Source organism: Bison bison, unplaced genomic scaffold (genome assembly GCF_000754665.1).
Source record: "Bison bison bison isolate TAMUID 2011002044 unplaced genomic scaffold, Bison_UMD1.0 scf7180017864530, whole genome shotgun sequence".
Classification (NCBI taxonomy): Eukaryota; Metazoa; Chordata; class Mammalia; order Artiodactyla; family Bovidae; genus Bison; species Bison bison.
In genome coordinates, this window is record NW_011495080.1 from 6,254,643 (window position 1) to 6,267,702 (window position 13,060).

The window sequence follows — 13,060 nt, forward strand, 5'->3', positions numbered from 1 at the left end:
AAAAAACACTTGTACACAAATGTTCACAGCATCATTATTCATAAAAGCCAAAACAGTGGATACAACCTAAATGTCCATCTACTAATGAATGGATAAAAATGCAGTATATCCATACAAAAGAATACCTGTCACAAAAAGAATGTAGTACTGATACATCCTACACGCTACAACATTAATGAACCTTAAAAACAATACGCTAAGTGAAAGAAGCCAATTACAAAGAACACATATTATATAACTTTATATAAAATGTCCACAATCTACAGAGACAGGAAAATCTATACAGAAAGTAAATTACTGGTTGCTTAAGGATAAGAAAGTAAGCAGGTCATAACAAAGGGTATAGTTTTCTTTCTGAGATTATGAAAATGTTCTAAAATTTACTGCAGTGATGTTATACATATCTCTGAATATACTAAAAGCCACTGAATTGTACTTTTTAAGTAGCTGAATGCATGGGATGCAAATTACCAATCCCAAAACATTGTTAAGTCAACTAACTTTTTATATTACTTTTTATATTTCATATTAAATACATATATTCAAGGAATTGGAGGAAATGATCCTTATCTGAAAACTAATCAGAATATTCATAATATATTCTAAAACTATTAAAAGCTATTAGCCAAATCAGGTTCTGTGATAAACTATGCTTTAAAGTTCTCAAGGTTTCATTGGAAAAACTGCCTAAAAGAATTTTAAATAATCTTAACAATAAAAAAATTCTTAAAATACCAAGATAGATAAGAAGCTTTCTTGTCCAAGTCCTTCAAAACGCAACATCCCCAGCCCAAGACAATCAATTTCACTTAAAACATTCTCTGAAATTGCTAAAAATTATGAAAACCATGAAAATTTATAGCACAGATTTAAAGCTTATCATTAAAACTAATTATTTAATATTTTTAACATAGCCAGTATATGACTCCATGTAGCCCCAGAATAAAACTCTATTAAAAGAAGAAAAGTAGTCAAGGTGCTTAGTTAATTAACTCAGTCATGCACTTAATAAACACTATGCTGGACTAGTGGCTCATCTGGTCAAGAATCCGCCTGCAGTGTGGGAGACCTGGGTTCGATCCCTGGCTTGGGAAGATCCCCTGGAGAAGGGAAAGGCTACCCACTTCAATATTTTGGCCTGGAGAATTCCATGGACTGTATAGTCCATGGGGTCCCAAAGAGTTGGACACGACTGAGTAACTTTGACTCACTCACTCCTGCTGGACTACAATGACGGCGGGGGGAGAAATTTCACAGTCCTTATGGAGCTTGTGGTCTAACTGGCGGACAGCTATAAATCAAATAATTATACAAATAAATCCATAATTATAAACTGTATGAAGTGATACATGAGAGGGGTATATATCTGTAAGAACGCATTTAACTACAGGGGCAGAGAAGGGTTCAGAGTTCTTTGGTGGGATGGGATCAGTCATATAGTCCTATGAGAGTGACATTCCAGCTGATAGCTGAATAATAAGTAAGAGTTAGGTTTTGGGACTCTTGATCACACTGCTGCTGCTGCTAAGTCGCTTCAGTCGTGTCCGACTCTGTGCGACCCCATAGACAGCAGCTCACCAGGCTCCCCCGTCCCTGGGATTCTCCAGGCAAGAACACTGGAGTGGGTTGCCATTTCCTTCTCCAATGCATGAAAGTAAAAAGTGAAGTCACTCAGCAGTGTCTGACTCTTAGCGACTCCATGGACTGCAGCCTACCAGGCTCCTCTGTCCATGGGATTTTCCAGGCAAGAGTACTGGAGTGGGGTGCCATTGATCACACTACTTAAATCAAAAGGGAAGAAAGGGGACAATGAAAGGAAGGGGAAAGGACACATATTCAAGGATGCTTAAAATAATGTAACCTTTCTATTTATCCAAAACAACAGCCTTAACAACAAATACATTGTTGCCATTGTTGTTGCTTAGTCGCTCAGTGGAGTCCAACTCTTTTGCCACCCCATGGACTGTAGACCAGCAGGCTTCTCACTTCATGGGGACTTCCCAGGCAAGAATACTGAAATGGGTTGCCATTTCCTTCTCCAGAGGATCTTCCTGACCCAGAGATGGAACCTGTGTCTCCTGCATTGGCAGGTGAGTTCTTTTTCTTATTTACTTTTATTGATAGATAATTACAATATTGTCACGGTTTTTGCCATACATCAGTATGAATCAGCCACACGTATATACATGTCCCCTCCATCCTGAATGCCCCTCCCATCTCCCTCACCACCCTACCCCTCCAGGTTGTCACAGAGCACTGGCTGTGGGTGCCTGGCAGGTGGATTCTTTACCACTGAGATGATAACTATAATAAATACCAGTCAGCTTGAAGAAGTGTGAGGATATTTTTAAAGTATTAAATACTAACAATATTTACAACTCAAAAAATTTACATTGGACCCAAGCTCCTTCTTTTAAACAATGCTTTCACATAAATATTCCCATGGAAGTTCTAAAAAAAAAAAAGATAAATAATACAAAAATCATATTTTAGGAAGGGAAATAACTGTATATACTACGAAGCAAGGCAAAGGCTATCAGAGTTGGGCTAAGAGAACACAAGGTCATAACAAACATCCTCTTCCAACAACACAAGAGACGACTTTACACATGGACATCACCAGATGGTCAATACCAAAATCATTCATCATACTCTTCACAACCGAAGATGGAAAAGCTTTATACATTCAGCAAAGACAAGACCTGGAGCTGACGGTGGCTCAGATCATGCTCATTACTGCAAAATTCAGGCTTATATTGAAGAAAGACCATTTGGGTATGACCTAAATCAAATCCCTTGTGATTACACAGTGAAAGTGATGAATAGATTCACGGGATTGGAGCTAGTAGACAGAGTGCCTGAGGAACTATGGACAGAGGTTCATAACACTATACAGGTGGTGGTGACCAAAACCCCCAAAAAAAGAAATGCAAGAAGGTAAAATGGTTTTCTGAGGCGGCCTTACAAATAACTGAAAAAAGAAGAGAAGCAAAAGGCAAAGGAGAAAAAGAAAGGTATACCTAACTGAATGCAGAGTTTCAGAGAACAGCAAGAAGAGATAAGACAGCCTCCTTAAGTGAACAATGCAAAGAAATAGAGGAAAACAATAGAATGGGGAAGACTAGAGATCTCTTCAAGAAAACTGGAGATACCAAGGGAACATTTCATGCAAAGATGGGCACAATAAAGGACAGAAATGGTATGGATGTAACAGAAGCAGAAGAGATTAAGAGGAGGTGGCAAGCATACACAGAACTATACAAAAAAAGGACTTCATGAACCGGATAACCACAATGCTGTGGTCACTCATCTAGAGCCAGACATCCAGGAGTGTGAAGTCAAGTGGGTCTTAGGAGACATTACTATTAAATAACTAGTGGAGGTGATGGAATTCCAGCTGAGCTATTTCAAATCCTAAAAGATGATGCTGTTAAAGTGCTGCATTCAATACACTAGCAAATTTTGAAAAGTCAGCAGGGGCCACGGGACTGGAAAAGGTCAGTTTTCATTCCAATCCCAAAGAAAGGCAATGCCATAGCATGTTCAAACTACCATACAACTGCATTCATTTCACATGCTAGCAAGGTAATGCTCAAAACCCTTCAAGCTAGGCTTCAACAGTACCTAAACTGAGAACTCCAGATGTACAAGCTGGATTTAGGAAAAGCAGAGGAACCAGAGATCAAGCTGTCAACATTGGCTGGATCATGGAGAGAGCTAAGTAATTCTAGAAAAACATCTACTTCTGCTTCACTGACTATGTTAAAGTCTTTGATTGTGTGGATCACAACAAACTGTGGAAAATTCTTAAAGAGATGGGAGTACCAGACCACCTCACTTGTCTCCTGAAAAACCTGTATGCAGGTCAAGAAGCAACAGTTAGAACTGGACATGGAACAATGGACTGGTTTCAAATTGGGAAAGGAGTATGTCAAGGCTGTATATTGTCACCCTGCTTATATGCAGAGTACATCATGTGAAATGCCAGGCTGGATGAATCATAAACTGGAATCAAGACTGTATATTGTCACTCTGCTTACATGCAGAGTACATCATGTGAAATGCCAGGCTGGATGAATCATAAGCTGGAATCAAGACTGCCCGGAGAAATATCAATAACCTCAGATATGCAGATGATACAACCCTGATGGCAGACAGTGAAGAGGAAGTAAAGAACCTCTTGATGAAGGTGAAAGAGCAGAGTGAAAAGGTTGGCTTAAAACTCAACATTCAAAAAAGGAGGATCTCAGCATCCAGTCCCATGATATCATGACAAATAGAAGAGGAAAAAGTGGAAGCAGTGACAGATTTTATTTTCTTGGGCTCCAAAATCACCGCAGACAGTGACTGCAGCCATGAAATTAAAAGATGCTTCTACCTTGGAAGAAAAGCTATGACAAACCTAGACAGCATATTAAAAAGCAGAGACATTACTTTGCCAACAAAGATCCATAGTCAAAGCTATGGTTTTTTCAGTAGTCATGTATGGATGTGGGAGTTGGACCATAAAGAAGACTGAGCACCGAAGAATTGATGCTTCAAATCATGGTGCTGAAGAAGACTCTGAGAGTCCCTTGGACAGCAAGGAGACAAACCAGTCGGTCCTAAAGGAAACCAACCCTGAATTTTCTTCATTGGACGGACTGATGCTGAAGCTCCAATCCTCTGGCCACCTGATGCAAAGTGCCAACTCACTGAGAAAGACCCTGATGCTGGCAAAGATGGAAGGTGGGAGAAGAGTGTGGCAGAGGATGAGATGGTTGGATGGCATCACCAATTCAATGGACATGAGTTTGAGCAAACTCTGGGAGAAGGTGTGCTGTAGTCCATGGGGTTGCAATGAGTCGGACACAACTTAGCTACTGAACAACAACAATGACAAACGTTAAACTCTCAATTTCTGGACCTCAGAAACAAATAAGTCTCAAAAGAGTCAATAAATATTTAAAACAGCCGCTAACAAATAATGTTATTTACAGTCCCTAAATTTTCCCACCAGATATTAGGAATAAGCAGTTACGGTATCTAAAGGCAAAATGATGGAAAACATTGAGCAAAAATATGTGGGGCCCAGGTGTTAGGACAGTACATTAACATAACCATGAAGAATTCAGAAGCCTACAAAATGTAAGTCTACTCCATAAGTACCAAACCCAGAAAGATTTTTGCTTTTGGTTATGACAGAACAGCCCACAGCAGACCAACATCACCTTTTATAACCAGAAAAGCTGTAAAGTTCTTAAGGTATCAGAGACTTTCTGAGGTAGTCAGGATTTGAAATAACAAAGAACTTGTTAAAAGGAGCCCCAGATTCTGTGCAGCTTTCCCTCTCAGGGCATTCCGGCTATTTCTTTAATGGCACAGAAGAGGGGCTGAGGGACTTCCTGGGTGGTTCAGTGGCTAAGACTCCATGCTCCGAATGCAGGGGACCTGAGTTCAATCCCTGGTCAAGGAACTAAATCGCATAGGTCACAACTAAAAATTCCATGTGCCAAAACTAAGACCCAGTGCAGCCAAATAAACAATAAATTAAAAAAAATTTTTAAGATAAGGAGCTGAGAAGCCAAGAAAGGACAGCTGCTAAAGGGTAGAAAAGTCAGCAGAGGTTTTGGGATTTTCAAGGAGGTAAAGGGACAAAACTTGGTAAGTGGATCTTGCCATGACATACCAGACTTGAGGGATTAAGATCCTATAGAAAAGGAAGGTATAAAAGAACAAACCTGACAATGTGTACTGATTTTCCTCTTAAAGCATTTGTCAACTCCTAAAACGAAAAAAGCAAAAAGCTAAAAAGCCAGCAGAAAACAACTGAAAGTAAGGAGCTCCTGCTTTTAAGAGTCGCATGCTGTTGGGAATGCAAAAGCAGAGGAAGCCCGAGAAACACCCAGTCTCTCAGCTGCTCCCTGGAGGGCTACCAAAGTTGTACAAGACAGATGTTCACAAAATCTGAACCCAGCCTCAAGTCAGCTCAATTCCGAACTGTTGAGGTGATTTGCCACCATTTTACCTGCCTGCCAGAAGATGAGAGAACCTTCTCTAGAGAAATGCTAAAATAGTATACGCAACTAACTATAATTTCTAATTGTATCTAAAATTCTAAATATAATGTCTGGTATTTAATCAAAAGTTACTCCCCAAAATAATGGTAATAATAATAACAACCACCAAGATAAAAATGTGTGAAAAAAGAAACTAGAAAGAGACCTAAAAGTGATTCAGACAGTGGAGTTTTCAGACAGACTCTTAAGCAATTTGGCTGATGTCAAGAAAATAGACCACAATATGGAGATTTTCACCAGAGAATTAGAATCTATTTTTTAAAAGAGGGAAAATCAAACGAAAAGTCTACCACTAAAAAAAAATAGCTGAAATCAAGAATAAAATAAATGGGATCAAAAGCTGACAAGGCATGCCAGAATAGAGGACTAGTGAACCTGGAGCACAGGTAAGTAAAGCCTATTCAGAATGAGAAACAAGCAGAAGGAAAAAAAAAAGATTAAAAAACAGAAAAAAGCATAAAGGATATACAGGACAAGACAAAAGGTATAGTATGGATTTAAGCAAAGTCAGAAAAGGAAGAAGGAAAAAAAGCGGGTAGAAAGAATATTTGAAAAAATTAGTTTGGAAATTTTTTTCTGAACTAATGAGAGTCATACTATAAATTCAAGAGGTATCAGAAACCCCAAACAGAATAAATACAAACAAAACCATTCTTAGGTGCTAATAGCTACATTTCTAAAATTAAAATCTATTGGAGGGAATTCTCTGGTGTCTCAGTGGTAAAGAATTCGCCTGCCAATGCAGGGGACACGGATTCAATCCGCGGTCCGGGAAGATCCCACACGCCATGGAGCAGCTAAGCCCGTGTGCCACATCTACTGAGCCTGTGCCGTAGAGCACAGGAGCCCCAACATCTGAAGCCTGCGTGCCTTACAGCTGGTGCTCCACAGAAGAGAAGCCACTGAGGTGAGAAGCCTGCACTGCAACTAGAGCGGAGCCCAAGCAGCAACAAAAACCCAGCGTAGCCAAAGATAAATAAGTAAAATTATTTGTTTTAATCTACTGGAAAATCTCTCATAATTCCAAAGATGAGTAACTGAACAACTGAAAAAAAGCAAAGTCAGATCACCAGCAACAGCTGAAATGTATCTTATCAACATGCAGAACATCCTTGGATCAGCCTTAAAAAAAAAAGTTAATGCAAATAACAGAGCTATTTGCCTATCTGCCAAAAAAAGAAAGAAAAAGTAAACATAATACTAAACCTCCTAGTATTTGATCAAGATAAAAAGTATTGCTACATAGAAGGAAACTGACAATGCTCAGAGAACATCTTCATAAAAATCGCAAAGATCCAATCCTAGGAGTCAGCTCCACAGATTCAATCTCCAGTTCATGATGCATCTCAAACTTTTCCTATGTCCTGGTATCTTTATTTTCCTAAAGTTCTAAGACCACCAGACTGAAAATATCAGTCTTAGAACAATCAGTGAATAGTAAGGCTCCTAAGTCAGGCCAGTACTAATTTTAGTTTAGGGACAGGGAAAAAGGAGTAGGAAAGAAAGAAAAAGCTTGACAGTCCCCAGTCTCCAGGGGACTCCAAATAACTCCAAACTAGGGATTCACAACCCCTGGGTTTCAGAAGCCTACAGGATTGTAACAAATTCTCAAATTTGTATGCACAGTAATCACTGCCTATATTCCAAACAAATAATAAATCTCACAAATGTGTTCTATTTTTCAAATGTATATGATTAACAAACTAAAAATCCATTTAAAAGCTAAAATAAACGAAGATGAGAGAGAAGAAAAAAGAAATGACAAGGAGCAATGTCACCTTTGAATTATGTAACCACTCGCTAGACATCTCTAAGGACCTATTTGACCAAAACCACATTCTTAACCCCAGATTACTAAGGATAATACCAAAGTAAAGCCAGGGTACATAGAAACAGAGTTTCCTACACCAACAGCAGAAAAATAATCTGATATCTTTAATCCAACAATTCAACATCTCAGATCTCTTCATAAATGAATTCAAGATTTGTTTCTATAAGGCAAAATGCCTTATTACTCCTAATGGCCAAAGAACAATAAAAACAAAACAAACTCAGGGAGCCTAAACATTCCAAAATAGGGGGTCAATGAAATAAAATGCCATAAAATCATAATACAGATAATATATCCATAACAAATGATAATATAAAAGAATATTTAATAACATGAGGAAATATTTATCACATATTAAGAAGGAAAAAGAATACAGAACAGCAACAGAGGGACAATATCAAACTGGAAAATAGATACAGACATAACGGAATATCTGGAATATTGCAGGGTGATTAGCTATCTCTGGGTGGTAGGATTGAGAATAATTTAAATTTTGTTTCTATGAGTCTATTTTGCAAATATTCCTCCCATAACTCAGGATGGGTGTTTTTTGGCAATTAGAAAAACATATTCACTTTTAAATGTAAAATTTTAAAATAGCTGAAATAGGTTCATCTCTCTTCTAAAATGCAAATCAGTGTTTTTTATTATTTTATTTATTAATTTATTTACTTTTCTTGGCTGCGCTGAGTCTTTGTTGCTGCGTGAGCTTTTCCCTAGTTGAGGTGAGCAGGGACAATGCTCTGGGTGTGGCTTCTTACTGCGGTGGCTTCTCCTTTTTTGGAGCACAGGCTCTAGCGTTGCGGGCTTCAGGAGTTGCGGCGCATGGGCTCAGCAGTTGCAGCATGTGGGCTCGACAGTTGTGGCTCCCAGGATCTAGAGCACAGGCTCTATACTTGTGGCACACAGGCTTAGTTGCTCCCCAGCACGTGGGATTTTCCTGGATCAGGAATCAAACTCATGTCTGATTCGTTACCACAGAGCCACCCAGGAAGCCCTGAGATACGTTCATCTTTTATTCTACATACAGTTTTAAATAATGTTTGATTTTAATACAAAAGACTAACAGACAAAAAAAGGTTAACATTTCAAAATGTATCCAATTTTACTACCTAAACTAATGAAGTCTTTCACTATATGTAAACAAGAGAAGGATCATCCCATATTAATAAAATTACTTAACATGTACATATACTTTCAAAGGTCCTCCCAATTTTTATATTAATACATTAAAACTTAAATGTCAAGATAATATAGTATATCTAAATATCTTTCCCTCTCTCCATTCTAACTTATAGCACTTTTTAATCTGTATTCCCAATTAGGAACATATTACAGCCATGTAAAACACTGAAGCAGCTTTGATAACAGAGGTCAGGAAGTCCAAGATCAGAGTCATATCTCCTACCCTTTCAGCTCTTAGAAGTAGACAATTTATCTTACCTCTCTGAACCCCAGTTTCCCTAGCTATAAAAGAGAATGATAATATTTATCATAGAGTTTTTCTGAAGACGAAATTAAGGAAACATGTTAAGTCCTAAACACGGTGCCTGATTCATTAGGAGGTACTCAGAGGGGTGATTACTAGAGGCACACACAAGAGTTTTTAAATCTGAGAACCTGTCAAGCCTCCTGAAAACTCTGACCTTGGGCAAGTTACTTGACCTATAAGGACCTTGGTTTCCTCGTATGCAAAACAGATACAATAATACCTATCCACCAGGTTTGCAGTTAAGGATTTGGTAAAATTATATACAAAAATCATCTTGCATACAGTAGGTGCTCCATAAATTGTAGTATCACTATTAGCAAGAACAATACACATCTGAGTACAGAGATCAGCAGTTTATAAAATATTTTTACATATAAGAGTGCATCTAAGAATTAACCATCATTTAAACAGATGCATTTCTCTTAATTCCCAGAGTAGCTGTAAACTTCAGAAAAAGGTAAAACACAAGCAAACTTTTTAAGCACACTGAAAAGTCAAAGGCTACTTCATTAGTTTCAAAATAAAATTGTGTTATCTATAATGCAATCTGCTGTAACATTTTTGAAGTCCAAATAAAACTAAAAGGGTTAGAAGAAAAATGTTCTTTACTGCCTTTGAAAGAAAAAGTTTAAGTCTTTAGAAAAAAAATCTAAGATCTGAATTTTTCTTTTCTTTTTTATTTTATGACTTCACAATATCTTTCAGAACTAAAATGTAAGTGCCTTTAATACAATAACCCTTTCAAATCTTCTCCACCTTTGTGCAAAAGCAGAACAGCTCCAAAGTTAAGACCAAGCCTGACTGCCTGAGTTCAAATCCTGATTCTGTACAGGAGTTAAACTTGACCAGAGGCAAATTTTAATGTCTCCATGTCTGTTGCTTCAGCTGAAAATGAAGACTTCTCACATAACTGCTGTGAGGATGAAATGAGTTAATACACTTATGGGTTCATAAGAGAGCCTAGCAAATGGAAGGCACATTATGTTCCCCATTGTTGTTACTGACTCATTATTACCCCTCAAGATGCCTTGATCAGTGACTTATAATCAATAAATATTTGCTACTCTGTAGACAATTTCATTGCTAGTCGCTCAATTATGTCCGACTCTTTGCAACCCCATGGACTGTAGTCCACCAGGCTCCTCTGTCCATGGAATTCTGCTGGCAAGAATACTAGAGCGGGTAGCCATGCCCTTTTCCAGAGGATTATTCTCTGTTGGCTTAGATGGTAAAGAATCCACTTGCAATGCAAGAGATCTGGGTTGGACCCCTGGGTCAGGAAGATCCCTGCAGAAGGGAACGGCTACCAACTCTAGTATTCTTGCCTGGAGAATTCCATGGACAGATAAGCCCAGCAGGCTATAGTCCATGGGGTTGAAAAGAGTCAGACAGAACTGAGTGAACATTTTCACTTTTTTCCAGACAATTTCAACAAAAGGCTTTACTTAAAATTAGACTTTAACATGACTGTCACTGCCAGTAAATTAATTACTTAAATTAATTGCTGTTAAGACTTTAGGGCCAAAGTAAATAAAGTCAATCCCTTCCTTAAGCTTCCTAGCATACACAGCTACAACTTAGCCTTACTTGCCAATAGAAGTTCACAGTCATCCTTATTTGCAATTAGAAGTTCAGGTATGGCATACACCAATCCAGCAGACATGAAACTCTCAAACCCAAGATCCATAATACTCAACTCCTTCGAAGAAAAAGTTCAGGTTACTCCCCTATTATAATAGTTTAGTGCTTTAAAATAAAAACTATACTGCATAAGTCAACAGAATATCATAAAGACTAAAAACACAATAAATGAAATTGTTTGAAAGTTAAATATGCATTAAATACTAGTTTACAAATATATCTGAGAAAACTGCAATCGATTTCTCCTATTACAAATGGCTGTCTTAACTCCAAATTTAGTATGCTGTCCACTTCAAATCTGGGGCCAGGATAATGAGACAAAGTCAAAGTAAAGTTGCCATCCCACTAAATCACTGCCTGCTTAAAACCTATGTTTCCTTTTTATTCCTAACTCAGATTATGATACCCAAGTCTCACCCCATGAACAGAAATTTAAGGAGTGAAATCTTAGAAGCAGTCTAACTTGAAACCAGGAAAATGTTCCCAGAGTTATTAGATCAAACAATGCCAAACCATTTCCCAACTCTATGTGATCCTAACTTGGGTACAGAAAAATGATGATTACCTTCAGACTCAACTATTTGGTAAGCCCTGAAAATCAGAAGTCAAGTACCAAGGGACACATTTCAACTCCAGCTGAGAGCTGGAATGTTTACCTGGTTTACTCTCACATTAAAAGTTGGATGTCATTATCAATCAGGTACACAGTCACACAGCAGCCATCAACAGGACACACAGGCCACATCAGGCCACAGGTCACTTGGCATCCTTCACTGAACCACATCCTACTAAAGGCCTTACGGCCAACCCTCGACCTGGAGAACAGGACAATGGGCTGGCAGTCAAGAGAGTTAGATTCTTGTGGTTATAGATCCATTTTTAGATTTTTGACTGATTTGACTAGAGAAATCACATTTGAGAAAGCGTGAAGAACTTTAGAAATACAGGTGGCAAACTTTTGAGTTATGCTTCACATATCTAGTCACTTTATTTGTTCAGTAACATAAAAACATATGATATGTAACTTGTTTTGCTCATAAAATGATTTCTGGACTTGTAAAATGATGGTCCAGGGGGACAATCAGCACTCTTCTTCAGGGTCTGCACGCATCTTAAAACCTCACTAAGCTCGTTTCTCTATCAGTATGTATTGATAAAACCGGAGTTCGCTTTGCTCCTTCTCTCCAAGACGAGCTAAAGCTAAATAAATACTGAACCAAAGTACTGTCAGCATTTCAGAAGCAATCTGCTACAGAAAAACATACAGTTCTTCTGCAATTCTTTTTAACACCTAAGTTGGAGATTCAGACCAAGCAAGTACTGGAAGTCAGATTCATTAAAGTCAGACTTTTTTGTTTGTATTTGAGCTTCTGGGCTGGGAAGTTGGTCTGTGTTTACATAAATCTAAGCTCTGAGCCATCATATAATGGAACTCTTCTGTAATGTCTCTCCTGCCCACTCTCTTTTTCAGAACTGCCAACCGGAAAAGGTACCCTCTGCAAATCCTACAACGTATCCCCACTTGCAAAGACTTCACAACTTTTCGGCCGCCTGTGACTTTTACCACTCCTCTGGAGCTAATCACTTTTAATGACCACAGCCCCCCTCCCCCAGGAAGAATCACTCTACTCAGCCTTACACTTCGTCCCGGCAGCAACCGACTGAACCCTCCCCCCGCGTCTCCGGAGCCCTCGGCGCCCTTAAGACATCTTCACCAGTTTGTCCGCGGTCCCGACCCTGAGAGCCCCGACTCCTGCCTTCACGTCCCTGAGCTGCCCGCCCCCAAGCCCTTCTCAACTCCCAAACACGGCCGCAGCATCACCTGGCTCCCCGCTGTCCTACGCGTCCCGGCGCCGCCACACACCTCGCCCCTTTCACCCAGACCTTGCTCTCCGAATCCTAACCCCTCCCCGAGGCGGGGGCTGGCAAGGGCTCTTGGCAGCTGCAATGAGACTCCGGAGGCCGCGCGTCCCCCTCACCAGGCCCCGCCTGGGCCTCTCGGCGCGGCTGGCCTCCCCGGCCCCCCCGCCCGAGCCC

General features: G+C 39.3%; 1 protein-coding gene across 5 annotated transcripts in view; it reads right to left on the reverse strand.

Moving 5' to 3' along the window:
• MKLN1 (muskelin 1, intracellular mediator containing kelch motifs) overlaps positions 1–13,060 on the reverse strand; it is a 386,334-nt gene that overhangs the window by 196,130 nt on the left and 177,144 nt on the right. The window lies entirely within an intron of this gene.